We start from the raw sequence: 21,215 nt of genomic DNA, 5'->3' as shown, positions 1-21,215 counted from the left end.
TTCTTTGCGGATACACCATTGTAAGGACTTAGAAGACTAGATTTGAATTTTTCAGACTCTTAGATTTCTGTAGACTGTGGCACTGCAGGGAGGGCTAGTCTTCAGTCCAGCTCTAGGTCCACCCCATTCTTCCCTTTTTTCTGAGGCAGTGCACAAGGTGCTTATACTCTGGCTCTCATGAGCGCATTCCTTCCATCCCCCTACGGAAGACTTGTGTATCCCCACCCCTGCTGAACCAGGGAGTCCAGGTACCAGTAGAAGGGGGCAGACTGTGTGTGTGTGTGAGGGGCATGCTCTTACTGCTCTGTGGACTCCCTACTCCTTGCCTCAGGCAGAGGGGTGAGCTGAATGAGTGTCAAAGCTGGCACAGGGACCCTTGACTCCCCTGTAAATAAAATTTTGTAGCCCACTTATCCCTGTTCTGTCAAGTCCATGTTAATTTGATCCTAAACCTTGCACTTGTTAATTTATGTTTGTAGTTGTGAACTGTCAGGAAGACAGCCTGATGTTGGGAATTTTATTTTTGGAAACATAAAATATATAAAATGTCTTGATCTTGAGGAGCTTCTTTGGGGAAATCAAGCTAAGTTTAGAATGTAGTTTTCAAATACAATTCACCATAAGATTAAAAGTTACAAATCTAAACGATGGCCATTGTTTGCCTCAAAGCAACTAAAAATCAAACCATCGAAACAAAAATATGGGCAGCCTGGGTGGCTCAGCCGTTTAACACTGTCTTCCGCCCAGGGCGTGATCCTGGAGACCCGGGATCCATTCCCACGTCAGGCTCCCTGCATGGAGCCTGCTTCTCCCTCTGCCTGTGTCTCTGCCTCTCTCTGTGTCTCTCATGAATAAATAAATAAAATCTTTAAAAAACAAAAAGAGGCTCTCTGCTCCTCCCCATTAGACAGACAGCCGCATCTTCTGGTGCAGTGTCACCCGCGTTCCCAAGACATGATGGTGAAGGACGGAGTGAGCACATTTGTCTGTATTGGGCGCCTGGTCACCAGGGCTGCTTTTAACTCTGGCAAAGTGGATATTGTCACCATCGATGACCCCTTCACTGACCTCAACCACATGGTGTACATGTTCCATGATTCTACCCACAGCAAATTCCATGGCATGGTCAAGGCTGAGAATGGAAAACTTGTCATCAACGGGAAGTCCATCTCCATCTTCCAGGAGCAAGATCCTGCCAACATCAAATGGGGTGATGCTGTGGAGTCCACTGGGTTCTTCACCACCACTGAGAAGGCTGGGGCTCACTTGAAGGGCAGGGCCAAGAGGGTCATCATCTCTGCTCCTTCTGCTGATGTGCCCATGTTTGTGATGGGCGTGCACCATGAGAAGTATGACAATTCCCTCAAGATTGTCAGTAATGCCTCCTGCACCACCAACTGCTTGGCTCCTCTGGCCAAAGTCATCCATGACCACTTCAGCCTTGTGGAGGGCCTCATGACCACCGTCCATGCCATCACTGCCACCCAAAGACTGGATGGTTCCTCTGGGAAGCTGTGGCGTGAAGGCCGAGGGGCTTCCCAGAACATCATCCCTGCTTCCACTGGCGCCACCAAGGCTGTGGGCAAGGTCATCCCTGAGCTGAACAGGAAGCTCACTGGCATAGCCTTCCGTGTCCCCACCCCCAATGTGTCAGTTGTGGATCTGACCTGCTGCCTGGAGAAAGCTGCCAAATATGACGACATCAAGAAGGTGGTGAAGCAGGAATTGGAGGGCCCCCTCAAGGACATCCTGGGCTACACTGAGGACGAGGTTGTCTCCTGCGACTTCAACAGTGACACCCACTCTTCCACCTTCGACGCTGGGGTTGACATTGGCGTCGATGACCACTAAGCAAGCTCATTTCCTGGTATGACAATGAATTTGGCTACAGCAACTGGGGGGTGGACCTCATGGTCCACATGGCCTCCAAGGAGTAAGAGCCTCCTGGACCACCAGCCCCAGCAAGAACAAAAGGAAGAGAGAGGCCCTAAGCTGCTGGGGAGTCCCTGCCCCACCTTAATCCCCCAACACACACTGAGAATCTCCTGACCTCCAATTTACATCCCAGACCCCAAGGAAGGGAGGGGCTTGGGGGAGCCCTAGCTTGTCATGTACCATCAATAAAGTATACTGTATCCCCAAAACAAAAACAAAAACAAAAACAAAAACAAACAAAAGCCAGAATGAACTGGTGGCCTGTCAAGACCGAGTCATATTAGCTCCTTGAGAAGTCTCATATGAATGCCTAGATGTTAGGAACTGGACATAATGAGGTAGGTCATATCAGTGGGGAGAAAGATGAAAGTTCAAGTTAATTTTGGGTCTTCAGATGGGGCTTAATGCTAATTAACTTATCTTAAACCAAATCTACTTAACATATAATGGAATAAGTAATTATGCCTTATTGTTTTTGTGACTTAGCATTCTTTTCTTCCAATGTTAAAAACAGTGAAGAGAAAACCTGTAATTGTCAGATGCAGTCATAATACTTTCTATTTATTCAGCTTTGATAGGTATTTCTCAACCAAGATTAGTTTGGTTGATGTCTTTTCCTTAGGGCTGTAAAGCAAACATCTTTGTGCCAGTGAAATTAAATACTGCCCTGGGAATCAGGAGACTTGGACTCTGATTCCGTTCCTTGAAGGCTACCTACCTATTCAGCCCCAGGTCTTTGAGGCGTCTTGGGTACCATGAGGTTCCCTGTCTCCCTCACAGCACTGTGTAGGGAACAACAGAAATCACTTCTGTGAAAGTGCTTTGGAAAGTATCCAGGGCTCATATGCCATGTCAGGAGTTTGTTGTGAGGATTAAAGAAATTAATATTTGCCTGGTACCTGATATATAGTAATGGCTCAGTTAATGTTAACTGTTATTATTTTTTTTAAAGATTTTATTTATTTATTCATGACAGACACAGAGAGAGAGGCAGAGAGAGAAGCAGGCTCCATGTGGGGAGCCTGATGTGGGACTTGATCCCGGATCTCCAGGATCACACCCTGGGCCAAAGGCAGGTGCTAAACCGCTGAGCCACCCAGGGATCCCAATGTTAACTGTTATTATAGTTATCCCTGCTTTTCACATTTAAACCCATACCGTGTTTTACACAGCATCGACATCTTACCTTGGAAAAAAGAGAGGTATATAGAAACATTAAATTCAACTTTACAAGTGGATAAATTAAAAAGAAATCTGACTTTCGCCACTTTCCCTCTAGGTCCCTCTAGGTTTATATGTTACTCTTTTTTTCCATAAGACTGTGCTCAGAAATAGGAATATTTAGTGTGGGTTTCTTATTAAAAGAAAAGCCTCTGTTTTTTTTTTTTTTTTTTGTGCTTTGTCTGTTTCTCTGACTGAAGGCATTTACATTAGCTGATTCCAAGTCTTCTCATGCACTTCTCAGCGTTCCCACAGCAGGGCAGAGCAGCACCATAGAATGAACTCGAGTCAAGCTGAGCTGCAATGGAACACAGGGTCTGCGGCCCTTCACCTTGCTTGAATATGCAGTCTCACATGTAACCCTGTGAATGCTCTGTTTGCAGTTATGCTTATCACATTTACCAGGCTGTTCTTCAAGCACTGTTATGCCCTCTTAGCATTTTGTGGGTGTGTATGTTCAGTATAATCAGAAGGGAGACAACTAAATGTATACCCTATAAAACTGCCCTTCCTTTGGTTGGATGCATTCTTCTGTGGAAGGGAAGACAAATTTAACCTGGTGCTTGAGACAACCACTGGTTTTGCTGTTGAGACTGAGTGCAGCCCTTTGAGAAAGCAGGAGCTTGCTGCTGCTGTTGGTGTTTTCACTCCTTACGTGTAGAAGTGAAATTATGAAAGGCTGCATCTGAGGCTTACATGTTGTTTTCACAGCCACCGTTTAACACTTACATGGGGATCCAGACATTTTGTGGAGGCTTTCACTACAGTGAAAGAGTAATCCGTAGATAGGTCTCTGAGTAGACATTGATAAATTTTTGACACACACACACACACACACACACACACACACGAGAGAGAGAGAGAGAGAGAGAGGCAGAGACACAGGCAGAGGGAGAAGCAGGCCCCATGCAGGGAGCCCGACGTGGGACTCGATCCCAGGTCCCCAAGATCAGGCCCCAGGCTGAAGGCCGCGCTAAACCGCTGAGCCACCCGGTCTGCTCTAGACATTGATAAATTAAAAAAAAAAAATACAGTAAATGACCATACCTGGGCAAAATATTCCAATGACTATCTATTTGGATGTAAATCTAATCACTCACTATTAACTTTTCTTTTTCTATCTTGACAATGTTTTCAGAAAAGCACCCATGAAAGAGAGCATTTACTTAGCTACCTTACTCTTCATAAGACCTAGGGCCTTTCATGATACCAATAGTATTTGTTCTATGATTAATTAATGTAGAAAAAAAAAGACTTTATAATATCCCTGTTTTGAGCAGTTATAGTGGTGTGTGTGCATGTGTGCGCATGCACATGCGCTTGTGTGCACTTGCGTGTACTTATTGCTCATTTGATAGATCCACATACAAATCAACAAGTATTTGTTAAACACCATGTATAGAACACTGATAAAATGGGGGATTTCAATCAAGTAAAGAAGTAGACTTTACAAATGTACTCAAGTTTGAGGTTGAGAGGTAAGACCTGTGTTAAATAACTATTGGCATTCTAAATAACTAACTGATGTTAAATAACTAACTGATGTTAAATTTATTTATTATTCTAAATAAATAACTGACGTTAAATAACTATTGGCATTCTAAATTTTTGCCATCGACAATGATAAGTACTGAGATTTTTCTAGTTGTAAAATTTTGCTTCTATGATTTAGAGGACAAAGAAAATGAATATATATAAAGAGATACTAAATTTTATGGCATTGCTCTAAGCACTGCCTTGGAAGATTAATGATGATGATAATGATTTAAAGTTGATTTTATTAAAAAGATTTTTTTATCTATTTATTCATGAGAGACACAGAGAGAGAGGCAGAGACACAGGCAGAGGGAGAAGCAGACTTCCTGCAGGGAACCCAATGTGGGACTCCGTCCTGGGACTCCAGGATCACGCTCTGAGCTGAAGGCAGACGATCAACGGCTGAGCCACCGAGGCATCTCAAAGTTGATTTTTTTCTTTTTTTGATCCAAAAACTGTTACTAGTGATTAAATTAAGACACAAAAGGAAGAATTCTTATTTTTTCATTTTTTTGGGAAAGAAGTAACCAGAGTTTTTCCAACTTCTGTGGGCTTTTTCTATATTCTTAACAATAGGTACTTAGGATAAAAATTGGACTCTTTAAATGCTTCCCAATGTCTTTTTAAGGTATATTAACCATCTCAAAACTAGCTGTCATTTTAATTTAATCAACAAGTATTTTGGGGCCACCAATTGGGTGCAAGACAGGAAATACAAAGACAAATACAAAGACAAATACAAAGACTAAATACAATAGACTTTATTGTTCTGCATGATCTATACTGACTTCATTATATTTATTGTGACTTCTAAAGAAAAGTACTAATTGTGAAACAGAGTCTTCCTACTTTTCTCTCTCTTGGGATTACAAAAACATAGGGAATGATTTTCTTGTGGGTCCACATAAAAGAGCCACAATATCTGTGGCTTTTCAGAAGTCAGTGACTATTCTCAGACTGTAATTTCAACATTGGCAGAACCCTTTACACAGATGACTTCCAAATCCGCATCCCTAGCTTTGAACACTTCTGAATTCCAGTCATAAAACTCCAACCACTTAGTGGAAATACATTTGGATATCCTGCTCACCTCAGTTGAACCTAACTAGAAGAGTCATCATCCACCTCTCCCCCCACCCCCTTTCAACTTCTCCTCATAGTTGTGTTCAGCTAGGGTTGAAGGTCTAGACTTATCTTAGACACCTTCTTCCTTCTATGGCATAATCAGTCACTAAAGCCTGTCAGTTCTTACTTCATAACTTCTCTCAATTAGACTTCTTAACTTGACTTCTGAAGTCATCATTAAAGTATAAGCCCTTATCTCCTGTCTCTTGTCTTTTTGCCTCCAGGCTCTCTGTTCTCTAATCTAGCCAGTGACCATTTTCATATTAATCTTCTGAGAGCACTACTTAGATCTCTAAAGGCATTTCCAGTTCAAAAGTACTACAATTTCATTACCCAAGAACATTTAGAACTTCCCTGTTGTTTAGAAGATTAAGCCCAAATCGGAATTCAAAGATTTTCAGTTCCAACACATTTCTAATGATGTCCTCCAGTACACTAATATCAGGATCCTATATAGCATTCATACCTTGGTACTTTCCACACCTTGTTTATCTGATGTTTCTTCTTTACATTCACATGTTAATTATCTGTCCGAGTTGAGCCCTATTATCATTTTTTTTTTTTTTTTCCAATTGAATCTTCCTTCACTGCTCTATTTGTAGTGATTTCTCCATGGTTAAATCAAAAGTGATGTCTGTGCTCATATATGGCATTGTTGTGTGTATGATGGTCTAATTCTACCACTTAAGGAGGCTATCCATTATTTTCCATATCTCCTATTGCAGATAAAGCTGCTCTCAGAACTTATTTGTCAATCAGCCAACTGAATGAATGATTCAGTAAATAGAGAATGAATAAAAAGTTAGGCCAAGCTGACCGGAACTCAAAGCCTTACATGTGATTTTGACCACTTAAAACTTCAAGACTGCCATTATGTTCTTCCTAAATGCTTTGACTGGACTGTAATCAAGTCAGGAAGAAGATATCATCTGTCCTTCTGGAGGAGCTTACAGGCTTGGGAAGTCAGTCAGGAAGCTTCTGCTGGAATGCCCAAAGGGGACTTGTAGTCCTACATTCTTCTGAGCTTCAGGTCTCTGAATATTCTGTGAAAACTATAGGACACTTGCAGAGAAAGGAGTTCAAGACTTGCTTTTACTCTGTCCAGAATAAACTGAAAGCCACAAATTAATATCCCTGATCCTCTTCCCAGACTTCTGGAAAATGCATCTGCCAAGAAGGCACCAAGCATCCCTTTGCATTAGGTCAGGAGGTTTTGACAAATATCAAGTGACCTCTGTTGGATATTTACCAGTAGAGCTGTCAACTTCTATCCCTAGAGCTAGGTGTCCAATGTCCCAGCTTGATTAGAATTACCTTAGGATTTAAGTCTCAGAGTTTGTCTGCCCAGATTAGCACACACAGAAGTCCACAGAATAGTTAAGGGTCTACTGAATAACTTCCAATGGGTAATGGGATTGAGATGGAAAATTGATTAACCCTCTCTGTATTTTCTTTCTTTTTTTTTTTTTTTTCACTCTGTATTTTCTTTACTGGCAGTACAAATGCTTAGGTTTATAAATTTGTATAGAGTATGATGAAATATTTAAAAGTCTTACTTTTTTATTGAGATTGTTTTATTTTGAGATTGTTTTATTGTGCTTGGTTCAAAAAGTGAAAGAAGAATTTTACTGACACTTGCATTATATCAGTAATCAGTTATCTGAGTGCATGATTCAGATATATCCCCTTGGCTCAATTTCCATGACATCACTGCTTTGAATCTATGAGGTTGTTGCCCAAACAAGTTGACTTGTAGAAGCTCTAATTATGCCACCTTTCTATGATTGGTTTCCTACATGGCAACAGAAAGGGACTTTCTTTCTCCTTTCATATACTTGTTGTTTACAAAGGAAGGAAAGGAACCCTTTATTGACACTGTGATAATGATTTAGTGTAAGGCTGAGCTCTCACAATAATCAAAGCATACCTATACAATTTCTACCTTCTCAACAGCAGATATTCTGAGCCTACAAATATTCCTCTATTTTCCTTTTCCTAGGAAGTTCAATGATGATCAGTCTGTGAGCCTCTGCTTCTTCTTTAAAGCCCAAGCAAAAGCATTGTTCTTGCTTGGATAGTTGCCCCCCCCCCCCCCAAAATTATTTCCTGAAGATCTGTACTACATTTCCTCATCTTTAAGGATTTCTAGGGTGTAGTGATTTCTAGTGACTCTTCATCAGTTTTAAATAGATATCTACTTAATATCAGCCCTACTATGGTGACAGAGCACATTACTAAGAAATCAGTAACATCAATATATGATTGACAGATAGTATGGGATAATGAAGATGACTCTTTCAATCAATAATAATTCATTTTGATCAAGAACCATTCATTCATTCATTCAACAAGTAATTCCTGAGCACCTACTTTGTGTCAAGTGCCATGCTAGTATCTGGGGATACAACAATGAACAAGGTAAGGAAATTCCTTATTTTCAATGATCTTATATTCTAGCAGGTAAGACAGATTGTAGGCAAGTAGACAAGTGAATAAATAACACAAGTGCACTTTATATTATGTGTTATTAAGGAAATAACCAAACATTGCAATTGGGTGGTCATGAAAGACTTCTCTGAGGAGGAGAAGTGTGAGACTTGAGGCCTGTAAAGAAGCTAGACATATGAAAGGTCAGGGAAGAGATTCCCCAAAAGATCAAACAATAAGTGTAAAGACCTTAAGAGAAGAAGTGAAACTACATAGATTAGGGATAGGGGTGGGATCCAAATTATGTTTTGAGAACCTCAGAGGATAATGTATAGAGATTGTTCACTATAAAACTCCAAGTAGAATGGGAAGATCTGAAGGGTTTAATCTGGGTTATGGTAGGAAGTGAATTTTATTTTGAAAGATCATTCTGGATGCTGTGAAGAGGTGGAGATGGGGAAAGGTTACAAGTTCAGTTAGAATATACAAGTGCAGAATGTCTTGTTTGCACCTACATATCTACCTTATACCCTATCCTAGGTGGCTAATCTGAATGGATTACTTCAACAGGGTTCCCATGCCCCGTGTCTTCAACAAGGTTTGACCAAAAGTTAGTTGAAGATTAGAGAAAGAGAATGAGGTTAGGCTAATTATTCACTTGGATTCTTTACTGCAGGAGCTGTTTTACTCAACTAAGACCCTTGCTTCTCTTGATGTGGTCTACTCTTTTATGATTCTTTCTTTTTTTGGGTTCTGGTAACCCTTCCCTCCCTTAATCTTTGTGAGGTTAGATAACAGCTCTGATACTGCTGGCCTGAGTTGCTTCAATCCTTCATTCCCTTAACTTTACTTTGTGTGCTTGTTTGAAGATACACCTTGAATTTCTAGAAATCTGACAGAGTCTTTCAGACTAAAACACTCCCAGGATTTCACCTTTCACTTCTTTAGTTTCTGTAGATTCCTTATTTCCTTGCATCTCAGAAATTCATTCAATATGATGACTGTTATTATTATTTAGCTTTTGTAGTCAATTCTTTGGGAGAATCCTTAGTATATCTAAACAAGAAGCTTACCCTCCATTTATCCTTGTAACAGACCCTGAACTTCCTGATCATGGGATGGACACATGACATAGGCTGAGGCAATCTTAGCCTCTAATTTCTCCAGGACCATGATTGGTCCAGGTGGAGCATGTGACCCAAATGGAGATAATCAGAGAACTTCCCATGGATTCTTTTAGCCAGAGCCAATAGGAGAAAGAGACTTTTTTATCTTCTTGGTTTTGTGCTGTGAGGATACAGGAAACCAGGATTTCCAGCAATCATTTTTCCCGCTGCCATGGAGCAAAAGTCTGTTTGCTATGGGAGAGGTTGAAGACAAGCAGACATCCACAAAGATTAGAGATGGGTTGAAAAAGAGAAAAAAGAGTACTTTGGAAGTATCAGTTTTCTAGTTCCAATTGCTGAGATCCTTGGAACTACATGAGTCTCTGTAGCCCTCCCTTTGATTCTGTGGCAAATTTCAATATCCTTCCTGTAAATTCCTTAAGTCAGTATGGGTAAGCATCCCTATGGAACTCAGGGCCTACATTGTGGGACATTTAGGAGACAGCCCTACAGCAACACTTTTAGCAGTATGACCCTGTTGGAGACTGGCAGTTTTTGAAAATAATCATGTGTTATTCCTTCTAATCCCAAAGTAAGATGACTAAACAGCCTGGCTCTCAGGCTAAGGATTCAGGATCAAACAGTCTAGTTATGAGCTCTGCACAGGGTACCTGATTCAGAAGCCATCAAAGATAGAAGCTATCATTCAGAAGCTATCAAAGATAGCTTAGATGAGGCAATCTTTACCATGACCTCAAAGACAAAATTAAAGCTGTAGCCCCCTAATCTGTCAATCCAGAGCCTTCACCAGCTCTCTGTCAATTCAAATTAACACTTAGGAGAAATTAGCTTTCTTATATTTTCTGTTAAATTTCCAGTCATTGCCAAAATTCTGGCACATAAGATATCGTGAAGCAGGATTGAATATTTAACATATTTTAGAAAGTGAATATGAAGAATTAAGTTCTAGATTAATTTTATTTTTTCTTTTAGAAATAAAACTAACACGAGATTTTACAAAACCGTTTAACATTTACTAAAAAAAAAAAAAAAAAGAGAAGCACATTACATTAGCATTCATGTTCCACTTTTGAACTTTGTCAGATTTGAAGTTTTAAATAGCTGATAGGCAAAACAGAGTCACTGCACTATAATCAAGTTACTTCCCTCTTGATGTCAAGGAGTTTGTCTTGTGATGTTAGATTTATTTGAACTGAAGTCAATAGGTGGGAATGGAGATGTGCAGTTCTTTGTTCTTCAAGATTAATAAACTCAATTTCCCAACAGCTTCCTGAAAGACTCACTAAACTCTCAAGATCAGTCAAGATCCTAGTACATTTATATCACCATTACTGGAGTTCCTGAACTCTAACAGGCAAAACACTTTAAATGATCTACGAGCACATGATGCAAGTGCCTCTACTCCCAACCGTTCTTTTAAAGATCAACAGGATCAAGTGAGATGACACCTGATCAGCCTGGGACATCATCAAAGGGACTAGATGTGCAAATACTACCTAATGGTGTCTCTGTCTCTCTCTCTTCTTCCTTCCCTCACTCTCCCAGCTACTATGCTTTCCTATTGCTGCTATAAGAAATGAGCACAAATATAGTAGCTTAAAATAACGCAAAAACTTTATTTTATTGGTCAGAAGCTGGAAATGATATTCCCTGAACTAAAACCAACATGTCAACAAGGCTCCATGCTTTCTAGTGGCTCTAAGGAAGCCCACCTTTTCCAGCTTCTGAAGGTCACCTACTATATTCCTTGGCTCCTGACCTCTCCAATCATCTTCAAATCAGCAACTGGAATATTTTGACCTCTGCTTCCCTAATCAAATCTCTGACTTCGACAAAGACTCTTCTGATTCCTTCTTTTACATTTAAAGACCATTGTGATTACATTGGATCCACATAGATAATCTGGGATAATCTCCCCATTTCAAGGTCAGCTGATTAGCAAACTTAATGTCATTCACAATCTTAATCTTCCTCTTCTATGTAACCTAACACGTTCACAGGCTCTGGGGATGAGGATGTAGACATTGGGTGTTTGTATATATATATTATTTTGTCTACCACACACTCTCTCTCTTAAACCATTACAAATTAAAATTAATTTTTTAAAATAAAAAATAAGTCTAGGATGATAAAAATGTTCCAGAATGGAACAGTGGTGATGGTGCATATCCTTGTGAATATGCTAGAAAACAACTGAATTGTATACTTTAAAATGGTGGCATATAGATTATATCACAATAAAAAATTTATGTATACATATCCTATGGGCTTACTATATGCTGGTCAAGTGCTTAATCACTAAAAATAATCTTAGTGGATTGGCGCTTGGGTGGCTCAGTCAGTTAAGCATCTGACTCTTGATTTCAGCTCAGGTCATGATCTCAGGTTTGTGAGGTTGAGACCTGTGTTGGGCTCTGTGCTGGATGTGGAATTTGCTTAAGATTCTCCCTTTCCCTCTCCCTCTGCCCCTACCTACTGTCCCTGCTTAAAAAAAATTTCTGTGGAAAGAAAAAGTATATATATATATATATACTTTTAGTATATATATATACTTTTTTATATATATATACTTTTAGTATATATATATCTATATCTATATATCTATAACAAAGTCTTGGTTGACTATATGGGTTCTATCCACTTTGCTTTACTTATCTGTAAACAGGAAATATCACTCACAGTCACTCCTCCGCAACTTCATCCAATTCAATTTTCTTCTGAGTGGGAAAAAGTTAATGAATCCAGACATATCAATTTCAAGAAAGATTAAAGAAGAGATAGATAAGTAATAAAATAGGGTATATTGGGGATCCCTGGGTGGCTCAGCGGTTTGGCGCCTGCCTTTGGCCCAGGGCGCGATCCTGGAGTCCCGGGATCGAGTCCTACGTCAGGCTCCCGGCATGGAGCCTGCTTCTCCCTCTGCCTGTGTCTCTGCCTTTCTCCCTCTCTATGCCTATCATAAATAAATGAATAAAATCTTTAAAAAATAAGGGTATATTGACCCAGAAGTGGACCCTGAACTTTATGATCAACTAATATTCGATAAAGGAGGAAAGACTATCCATTGGAAAAAAGACAGTCTCTTCAATAAATGGTGCTGGGAAAATTGGACATCCACATGCAGAAGAATGAAACTAGACCACTCTCTTTCACCATACACAAAGATAAACTCAAAATGGATGAAAGATCTAAATGTGAGACATGATTCCATCAAAATCCTAGAGGAGAACACAGGCAACACCCTTTTTGAACTCGGCCACAGTAACTTCTTGCAAGATACATCCACGAAAGCAAAAGAAACAAAAGCAAAAATGAACTATTGGGACTTCATCAAGATAAGAAGCTTTTGCACAGCAAAGGATACAGTCAACAAAACTAAAAGACAACCTACAGAATGGGAGAAGATATTTGCAAATGACATATCAGATAAAGGGCTAGTTTCCAAGATCTTTATAGAACTTATTAAACTCAACAGCAAAGAAACAAACAATCCAATCATGAAATGGGCAAAAGACATTAAGAGAAATCTCACAGAGGAAGACACAGACATGGCCAACAAGCACATGAGAAAATGCTCTGCATCACTTGCCATCAGGGAAATACAAATCAAAACCACAATGAGATACCACCTCACACCTGTGAGAATGGGGAAAATTAACAAGGCAGGAAACCACAAATGTTGGAGAGGATGCGGAGAAAAGGGAACCCTCTTACACTGTTGGTGGGAATGTGAACTGGTGCAGCCACTCTGGAAAACTGTGTGGAGGTTCCTCAAAGAGTTAAAAATAGACCTTCCCTACGTCCCAGCAATTGCACTGTTGGGGATTTACCCCAAAGATTCAGATGCAATGAAACGCTGAGACACCTACACCCCAAAGTTTATAGCATCAATGTCCACAATAGCCAAACTGTGGAAGGAGCCTCGGTGTCCATCGAAAGATGAATGGATAAAGAAGATGTGGTCTATGTATACAATGGAATATTACTCAGCCATTAGAAACGACAAATACCCACCATTTGCTTCAACGTGGATGGAACTGGAGGGTATTATGCTGAGTGAAATAAGTCAATCGGAGAAGGACAAACATTGTATGTTCTCATTCATTTGGGGAATATAAATAATAGTGAAAGGGAATATAAGGGAAGGGAGAAAAAATGTGTGGGAAATATCAGAAAGGGAGACAGAACATAAAGACTCCTAACTCTGGGAAATGAACTAGGGGTGGTGGAAGGGGAGGAGGGTGGGGGGGTGGGGGTGAATGAGTGACGGGCACTGAGGGGGTCACTTGACGGGATGAGCACTGAGTGTTATTCTGTATGTTGGTAAATTGAACACCAATAAAAAATAAATTTATTATAAAAAAATAAAATAGGGTATATTGGAGCTTTAAAGATGTTTTAAGATAACTGAGGCTTTCAGCCCCAAGACCACCCTAAGTCACACTCCAGCAGATCTTATTGGGCTCTAGCAGAATTTAGAATAATCCCCAAGTAAAGGGAGTGCGTGCTTAAAAAAGTCCTGGGAAGGGGACACCTGGGTGGCTCAGCGGTTGGGTGTCTGCCTTCAACTCATGGCATGATTGTGGAGTCCCAGGATCGAGTCCCACACTGAGCTCCCTTCATGGAGCCTGCTTCTCCCTCTGGCTGTGTCTCTCCCTCTCTCTCTCTGTGTCTCTCATGAATAAATAAATAAAATCTAAAAAACAAGTCCTGGGAAGGTACATATAGAGAGATGTTTAAATGGTATATGTTAGTACATATCTGAAGGAGGAAATAGAGGTGATGACAAATCAGCTGCAGTGCCCCCCAGAATAAGTAAGTAAAAGTCCCCCATGACTGAAGAGAATCCTAGGCAGGTTTTTATTTTTTGTTTTATTTATTTTCATTTTATTTATTCGTTTATTTTTTAATTTAAATTCATTTTGCCTATATATAGTATAACATCCAGTGCTCATCATTTCATATGCCCTCCTTAATGCCTGTCATCTAGGTCGGTTTTAATGACAATTATGAAGAAAATAAAAGAAGAAAAGAGCTCCAGGGGTCCTTTATGTGAAACCACAGGCTTAAACCACATAGAATTAACCAAGTAAGCCTTATTCTGACAACACAGCCTCAGTAGAGGAGGGAGTGGTAAGGCTCCCAGGGCACAGAGCCTAGAGCACAGGGCACAACCATTATGTGGACCAGTGGTTTGGAAAGCTTCTCTGTGCTATACATCTGAAAAATCGATGTATAGAATATGTGTGAATGTTGCAGCAAGCCTTCCCAGCTTTACTTCTCAAACATCAACTTGGTTAGAAGTGAGAAGATATTAGAAATAGGGAGGGTGGAGATGGAGAAGGTACAGTGTCAGGTAATAACGAAAACTGAACCCTTGAACTGCTGTTCATGTTTGGGAATACCGTAATATAACAACTAACTAGTTACCCTGGCTGTCTCCTTTATCTCTCTACTCACCTTAGGGGAAATTCAAAATTTATGTTGACAAAAATGGTATTTGTATCTATTAAAACTATTTTTATTCTGTCTGAAAAGTGCCTTTATTCTTCAGGAAAAATCTCACAACATTTATTAATCCTCCCACAGTGCTGTCATAAAAGACAAACCTGAGATGAACTTTTTTTTTTTTGCTTTTGAGTTTGCATTTAAAAGAATATGATGCTGGAAGAGAGGTTTCAAGAATTTACAATGAACTCACTGAGTTATTTATTGCTGAACTTTTCCTTCACTCTCACCAAGGGAACACATTTATTATATTTTCTTCCTCTGTGCATTTACATTTCTGAGAAGTCTCCAGAAATGGAAGGAAATGGGGAATCGGTACACTTACTCCGCAGCCAGGGAGACTCTTCATTTTTTAATAGCTCATAATACCAATGGGATGGCTGAATCAAATAAATGTCTTGGCCAGAGACTGTGTCAGTCTAGCTTGATTTTTTAAACTGTAATCAATCCATTTCTATGGTGCTCTTACAGCTGGATGTAGTTTATATTTCAAAGTCTCTGAAAACACAGGTTACAAATTTTCTGGTTTTAGATGAGGTGGGAAAAACTTTTGATGTTTTTGAAGTGAAAATTACCCATCAAAGTAGAGTTAAGCATGTGCACCAGAAAAAAAATTTCCTAGTTCCATACTGGAAAAAAAAGAAGGAAAACAAAAATCAGAGACCTGTAATTCAGCGAATGAATTTTATTAATTTTGGCCTTTCCTAGTAATATTATCCTGATCTCTCATGGGCTCTAAAAGATGTTAAGACAGTCAAACCAAAATTATCAGTAGGTTTATTATCCAAGCCATAACTTATCCAAAACAAATTATGAAACCTCAGATTGATTTTGCATTAAAAAATATTTTTGTATTATTAACCTCAAAATTCTCCCTCCCTCTCCCCCTTTCTCTCTCTCTCTCTCTCACACACACACACACACACACACAGTATCATTTGGTTAGCCTTTATGTATTCCAACAAAGCTTAATGCAGTAAAATTCTATCATAGGACAATTTGCTTTCCCACAGATTCGAAGGACGGTGTGAAATATAGAATTCATTTCTTTCCCAAGCTTAAGCAGTTGGGTTTCAATGCAATTAGCCTAAGGTATATAAACTATCAGGAAAAGTAAACAAATAATCACTTCCTCAAATAGGTTATCTAAAGCAGGGTTTCTCAAGCTTGGCATCATTGACACCTGGGGCCAGATAATGCAATGTTGTGGCTGTTCTGTACACTGTAGGATATTTAGCAGCATCTCTGGCCTCTACCCACTAGATGCCACTGTCACTCCTCCTCCAATTGTGATAACCAAAAATGCCTCCAGACATTTCCATGAATTCCCAGAGGAGTAAAACCATCTCTAATTGAGAAACATTGAATGAAAGTAATTGAGGGGCACCTGGGTGGCTCAGTGGTTGAGTGTCTGCCTTTGGCTCAGGGCATGATCCTGGGGTCCTGGGATTGAGTCCTGCATCAGGCTCCCCAAGGGGAGCCTGCTTCTCCCTCTGCCTATGTCTCTGCCTCTCTCTCTGCATCTCTCATGAATAAATACATAAAATCTTAAAAAAAAAAAAGAAAGTAATTGAGATTTTTGGATACTAGTTTAGGATCATCAGCTCTACTGCTCTTCTTTTATCTCCATGAATTGGGCGTGCATTCTTCTGTAAAGTAGTTTATGTAAAATATGGACATTTATGCAAAATGGGTTACTAGACTTATGCAAAGTCCTATTCCTCACCCAACTGCAATTTCACAGAGCCAACACCTTCTAGATTGATGGTCAAATTGCTTCACTCACAAATTGTTCAGTAGTTCTTTTTTTTTTTTTTTTTCACTTAAACTTTTTCATAAAAATTAGAGAGGGAGACAAACCATGAGAGACTCTTGGTTCTGGGAAACAAAGTGTTGCAGAAGTGGAAGAGGGGGGCATAGTGTGCCTGGGTGATGGGCACTAAGGAGGGCACTTGATGGGATGAGCACTGGTTGTTATACTATATGTTTGACAAATTGAATTTGAATAAAATATTAAACAAGCAAATAAACAAAAATAAACCATGATGATCAAGCCAGTATTTCTCCCTGTGTTGTCAACTGGGAAACCTGCAGACCCCTTGCAAATCACACCTTGCATTATCTCTTGGGTCAATACTACCTCACTTGCCTTGTTCTGTGGGCCTTCCAAATCCTCTCAATTCAGTAGTATAATCACATTTTCTTGAGAGACACTTTCTCAGTAAATGGTGCCTTAGTCATATGCTTTGTCGCAGTTTAACTTTGCTTGGCTGGGCCTTTAAAAAAATATCTGTGTCTTTCATTCTTGAGGGATGTGTGTATGTGTGTGTACACTAAAACTGCAAAAAGAAGTTTTTAAATAATCTCCACTATCCCAAAGCCTTAAAAAAACCTTTTAACTACTTTTTTTCCAGTTTTATTAAGATATAATTGACATATAATAGACATTGTATTATTTTAAGGTGTCCAGTATATGACTATATTGCAAAATTATCACAATAAATTTAGTTAACATCATTACCTCATTGGGATACCAAAAAAAAAAGAGAGAAAGGAATTTTTTTTTTTTTAATGTGATGAGAACTCCCAAGATTTACTCTCATCATCCCTCCTACTTGCATTTTATTGTGTTTTTTCTTCTCTCTTTTTTTCAGATTCTACATTATAAGTGAGATCATACAGTGTTTGTCTTTCTCAATCTGACTTGTCATTTAGCATAATGCCCTCAAGGTCCATTCTATAATCACAAATGGCACGGTTTCTTTTCTTTTCTTTTTTGGCTGAATAATATTTCATTGTGTATTTATACCACACTTTTTTTAATCCATCCATTCATCCATCAATGGATACTTAAGGTTGTTTCTGGGTGTTCTCTATTGTGAATAATGCTGCAATGAGCATGCAGATGCATATATTTCTTTGAGACAGTTTCTTTTTTTTTTTTTTTTTAAGATTTTATTTATTTATTCATGAGAGACACACAGAGAGAGGCAGAGACACAGGCAGAGGGAGAAGCAGGCTCCCTGCGGAGAGCCCGATGCAGGACTCCATCCTGGGACTCCGGGATCACGCCCTGGGCCGAAGGCAAGCGCTAAACCACTGAGCCACCCAGGGATCTTTGAGACAGTTTATTGTCTTAACAGTATCCTTTGCTGTGCAGAAACTTTTAAATTTGATGTAGTCCTGCTTATTTACTTTTGTTTTTGTGGCCTTCTCCTATGGAGTCAAGTACAAAAAATCATTGCAAGACCAATGTCAAGGAGCTTATCCTCTATGTGTTTTTATAGGAGTTCTATGGTTTCAGGTCTTACACTCAACACTTTAATCCTTATACCTCTTATATCTGCTACTACTGTGTTTTTAAAATTTTCTTAACCACTTAGTGGTCCCTGTTACTATAATCTTCTGTTACAGGTTAATAATTCTATTAAACTTTTTCTATTTAATTACTGTGTGGTCTCTGTCTACTGACTAGACCCTAACTGATACAAACTACCACCATTTGACTTTATAAATATTTGCCATCCCATTATTTTAGTTTCAAAAAAGCAGGGTGCTAGGGCACCAGACTGGCTCAGTTGATAGACCATGCAACTTTTTATCTCTGAGTTATAAGTTCAAGCCCCAAGGTAGGTGTAGAGATGACTTAAAAATAAAATCTTAAAAAAAAAAAGCAGGGTACTGATTTAGAACAGGATGAATCAAGAACTCCCATATCAGCTTCGGCTTTGCCAAAAGAGACAACATTTTCATGCTACAGCAGTGTGACCAGTCAGAACCTCATTTGAAAGAGACAGTGGTCTTTAGAAAACAAACAGAGATCCTGGGTATCAGTCAAAGCAGTGAGTGTTTGCAGTATCACATATATTCAAACCAAAAAAATATACTTTATTAGAAGGAGTAGGCTAAAAGTACTAGCAGCCCAACTTATACTAAATTAAGCATATAAAGGGATTTATTAGAATGATATTGGGATTTGTATTAGAATCAAAAGAAGGGACGCAGAAACTCATGCAGCTCCAAGGGTCTTAGCAATTGGAACCAGAAACCCAATATTTCTAAAGTACTCTTTTTTCCCTCTATCATTCTTTTCAAACCATCTGTAATTTTTGTGGATGTCTGCTTGTCTTCAACCTCTCCCACAGCAAACAGACTTTTGCTCCATGGCAGGGGGAAAAATGAGTGCTGGAAATTCTGGTTTCCTACATCCTCACAGCGCAAAACCAAGAAGGGAAAAAGTCTCCCTACTCTATTGGATCTGGTTAAAAGAATCCCTAAGAAGGTCTCTGACTGTCTCCACTTGGGCCACATGCTCCACTCGGACCAATCATGGGCTTGGAGAAATTGGAGCCTAAAATTGCCTCAGTCTGTGTCATGTGTCCATTCCATGATCAGGAAGTTCTGGGTCTGTTACAGTGATGAATGGAAGGCAAACTTGTTGCTTAGATATTCTAAGGATTCTCCCAATGAAATGACTAAAAAGCTACATAATAAGCTTTTTTCTTTTCTTTTTTTTAAGATTCATTTCTTTATTTGAGAAAGAGAGAGACGGACGCACAGTAAGCAAGCTGGGGGAGGACAGAGGGAGAGGAAGAAGCAGATTCTCTGCTGAACAAGAAGCTCAACTCTGGGCTCGATCTCATGAGCCTGAGATCATGACCTGCACCAAAATCAAGAGCTGGTCACTTAACTGACAGCCCCCCAGGTAGCCCCAAATAATATGCTATTAGTAATACATAAACGACCATCATGTTAAATAGTTGCTGAGATGGCAAGAAAGTAAAGAATCCACAGAAGTCAAAAACAAAGTGAAAGGGAATCCTGAGAGTGGTTTAGTCTAAAAGACTGTCCAATGCTGGTTACTGAGAGCTTCTCTCTTGATTGCTACAGCAAGTACGAGAGATAAGATATGTTTTTATTGTAAGGTTTTAAACTCATGGCTGCCTTACTGTTGATGTTTCATTAAAGACTAAAGCGACCTTGTCTTAACAAGAGCTAGCCCTCCAAGATCCTGGAGACCTTGCTTTTAACATGCACACACATTCCTCAGAGACGTAGTTATCTCTAACCCCCACCCACTAAAAAGTGTATAATCAGTTACTCCTCCTGATCCCAGTGCAGCATTTTCTGCTAACAGATCCTGTCCATGTGCTATAATAAAATATCATTTTACACACACACACACACACACACACACACACACACACAGTGTTAAAAAAAATGTGACCTGGGGGATCCCTGGGTGGCGCAGCAGTTTGGCGCCTGCCTTTGGCCCAGGGTGCGATCCTGGAGACCCGGGATTGAGTCCCATGTCGGGCTCCCAGTGCATGGAGCCTGCTTCTCCCTCTGCCTGTGTCTCTGCCTCTCTCTCTCTCTCTCTCTCTCTCTCTGTGACTATCATAAAAAAAAAAATGTGACCTGAAAATATGAGCAAGGAACAAAAGTCTGTAAAAATGATCTAGCAGACTTGAGAAAGAGTCAAATAGAACTTCATGTCAGAGACTGTCTGCCTAGATTTTGTTCCCGAAAGACATAGAATGACCTTAAGCCATCACTCGGACATGCCACTGATCATCTCTGGGGACTGTGAACTGAGACTTTGGGCCTGTGATAAAATTGCCTTCTGTGCTCTAAGTGATCCCCTTTCAGCTTCATTTATTTACTCATTCTACAAATATGCCACCACCAGGCTATGTGTGCCCTGAAGGAGGTCAGAGCATAATATGTACTCGGGTTCACAATCAGATCACAACAATGCTGGGTGACAGGTGCTATAGCAGAAGAAGGCACAAGGGGTGAGAGGAGTTCAAGAGGAAATTCCTATATCTAGCTGGGTAACTAGGAGTAGTTTCAAATTGTGGTCTGAAGCCAGACAGTTGAGATCGGGCATCTTGGACAGTGGGGAGAACGTGTGCAACAATAGCATGTACAATGGGCACCTAGGAAGGAGTGTGGTACATTTGGAGAATTTCCAGAAGTTCAGTATTCCTGACTCACAGGGAGAGTGTGTGTAGAGGAGAAGGATTCAGGGGGCAATCAACAGGGACCAGGCCCCAAAGACCTTGTCTGCCATGCTTAGGAGCTGAGATTATATTCTGTAGGGTAGGGGAGGGGTGTTATAGGATTTTAATTTGGGCAGTGACATGACACTCAGGACTGTGTAGCAGCTTATCCAGACCAGAGGTAGCAAAGGCCTAAACCGGGCAGCGGGAGCCGGGGGATGAATCTGAGATGCTTAGCAGGTCAGAACACCATTATTACTGAGAAAGTACAATAAAAGAGAGAGGCAGGGTTTTTGGGTAAACGGGAGTAGATAAAGTTTGAATAAATGTTGTC

General features: G+C 39.9%; 1 pseudogene; it reads left to right on the top strand.

Annotated features, from left to right (window-relative positions):
• The first annotated feature begins 957 nt into the window (after positions 1-957).
• On the top strand, positions 958-1,932 carry LOC144321608 (glyceraldehyde-3-phosphate dehydrogenase pseudogene; annotated as a pseudogene).
• The last annotated feature ends 19,283 nt before the right edge of the window (positions 1,933-21,215 follow it).

This window comes from Canis aureus, chromosome 10 (genome assembly GCF_053574225.1).
Source record: "Canis aureus isolate CA01 chromosome 10, VMU_Caureus_v.1.0, whole genome shotgun sequence".
In the NCBI taxonomy this organism is placed as follows: domain Eukaryota; kingdom Metazoa; phylum Chordata; class Mammalia; order Carnivora; family Canidae; genus Canis; species Canis aureus.
This window is presented reverse-complemented; position numbering and strand designations above follow the sequence as displayed.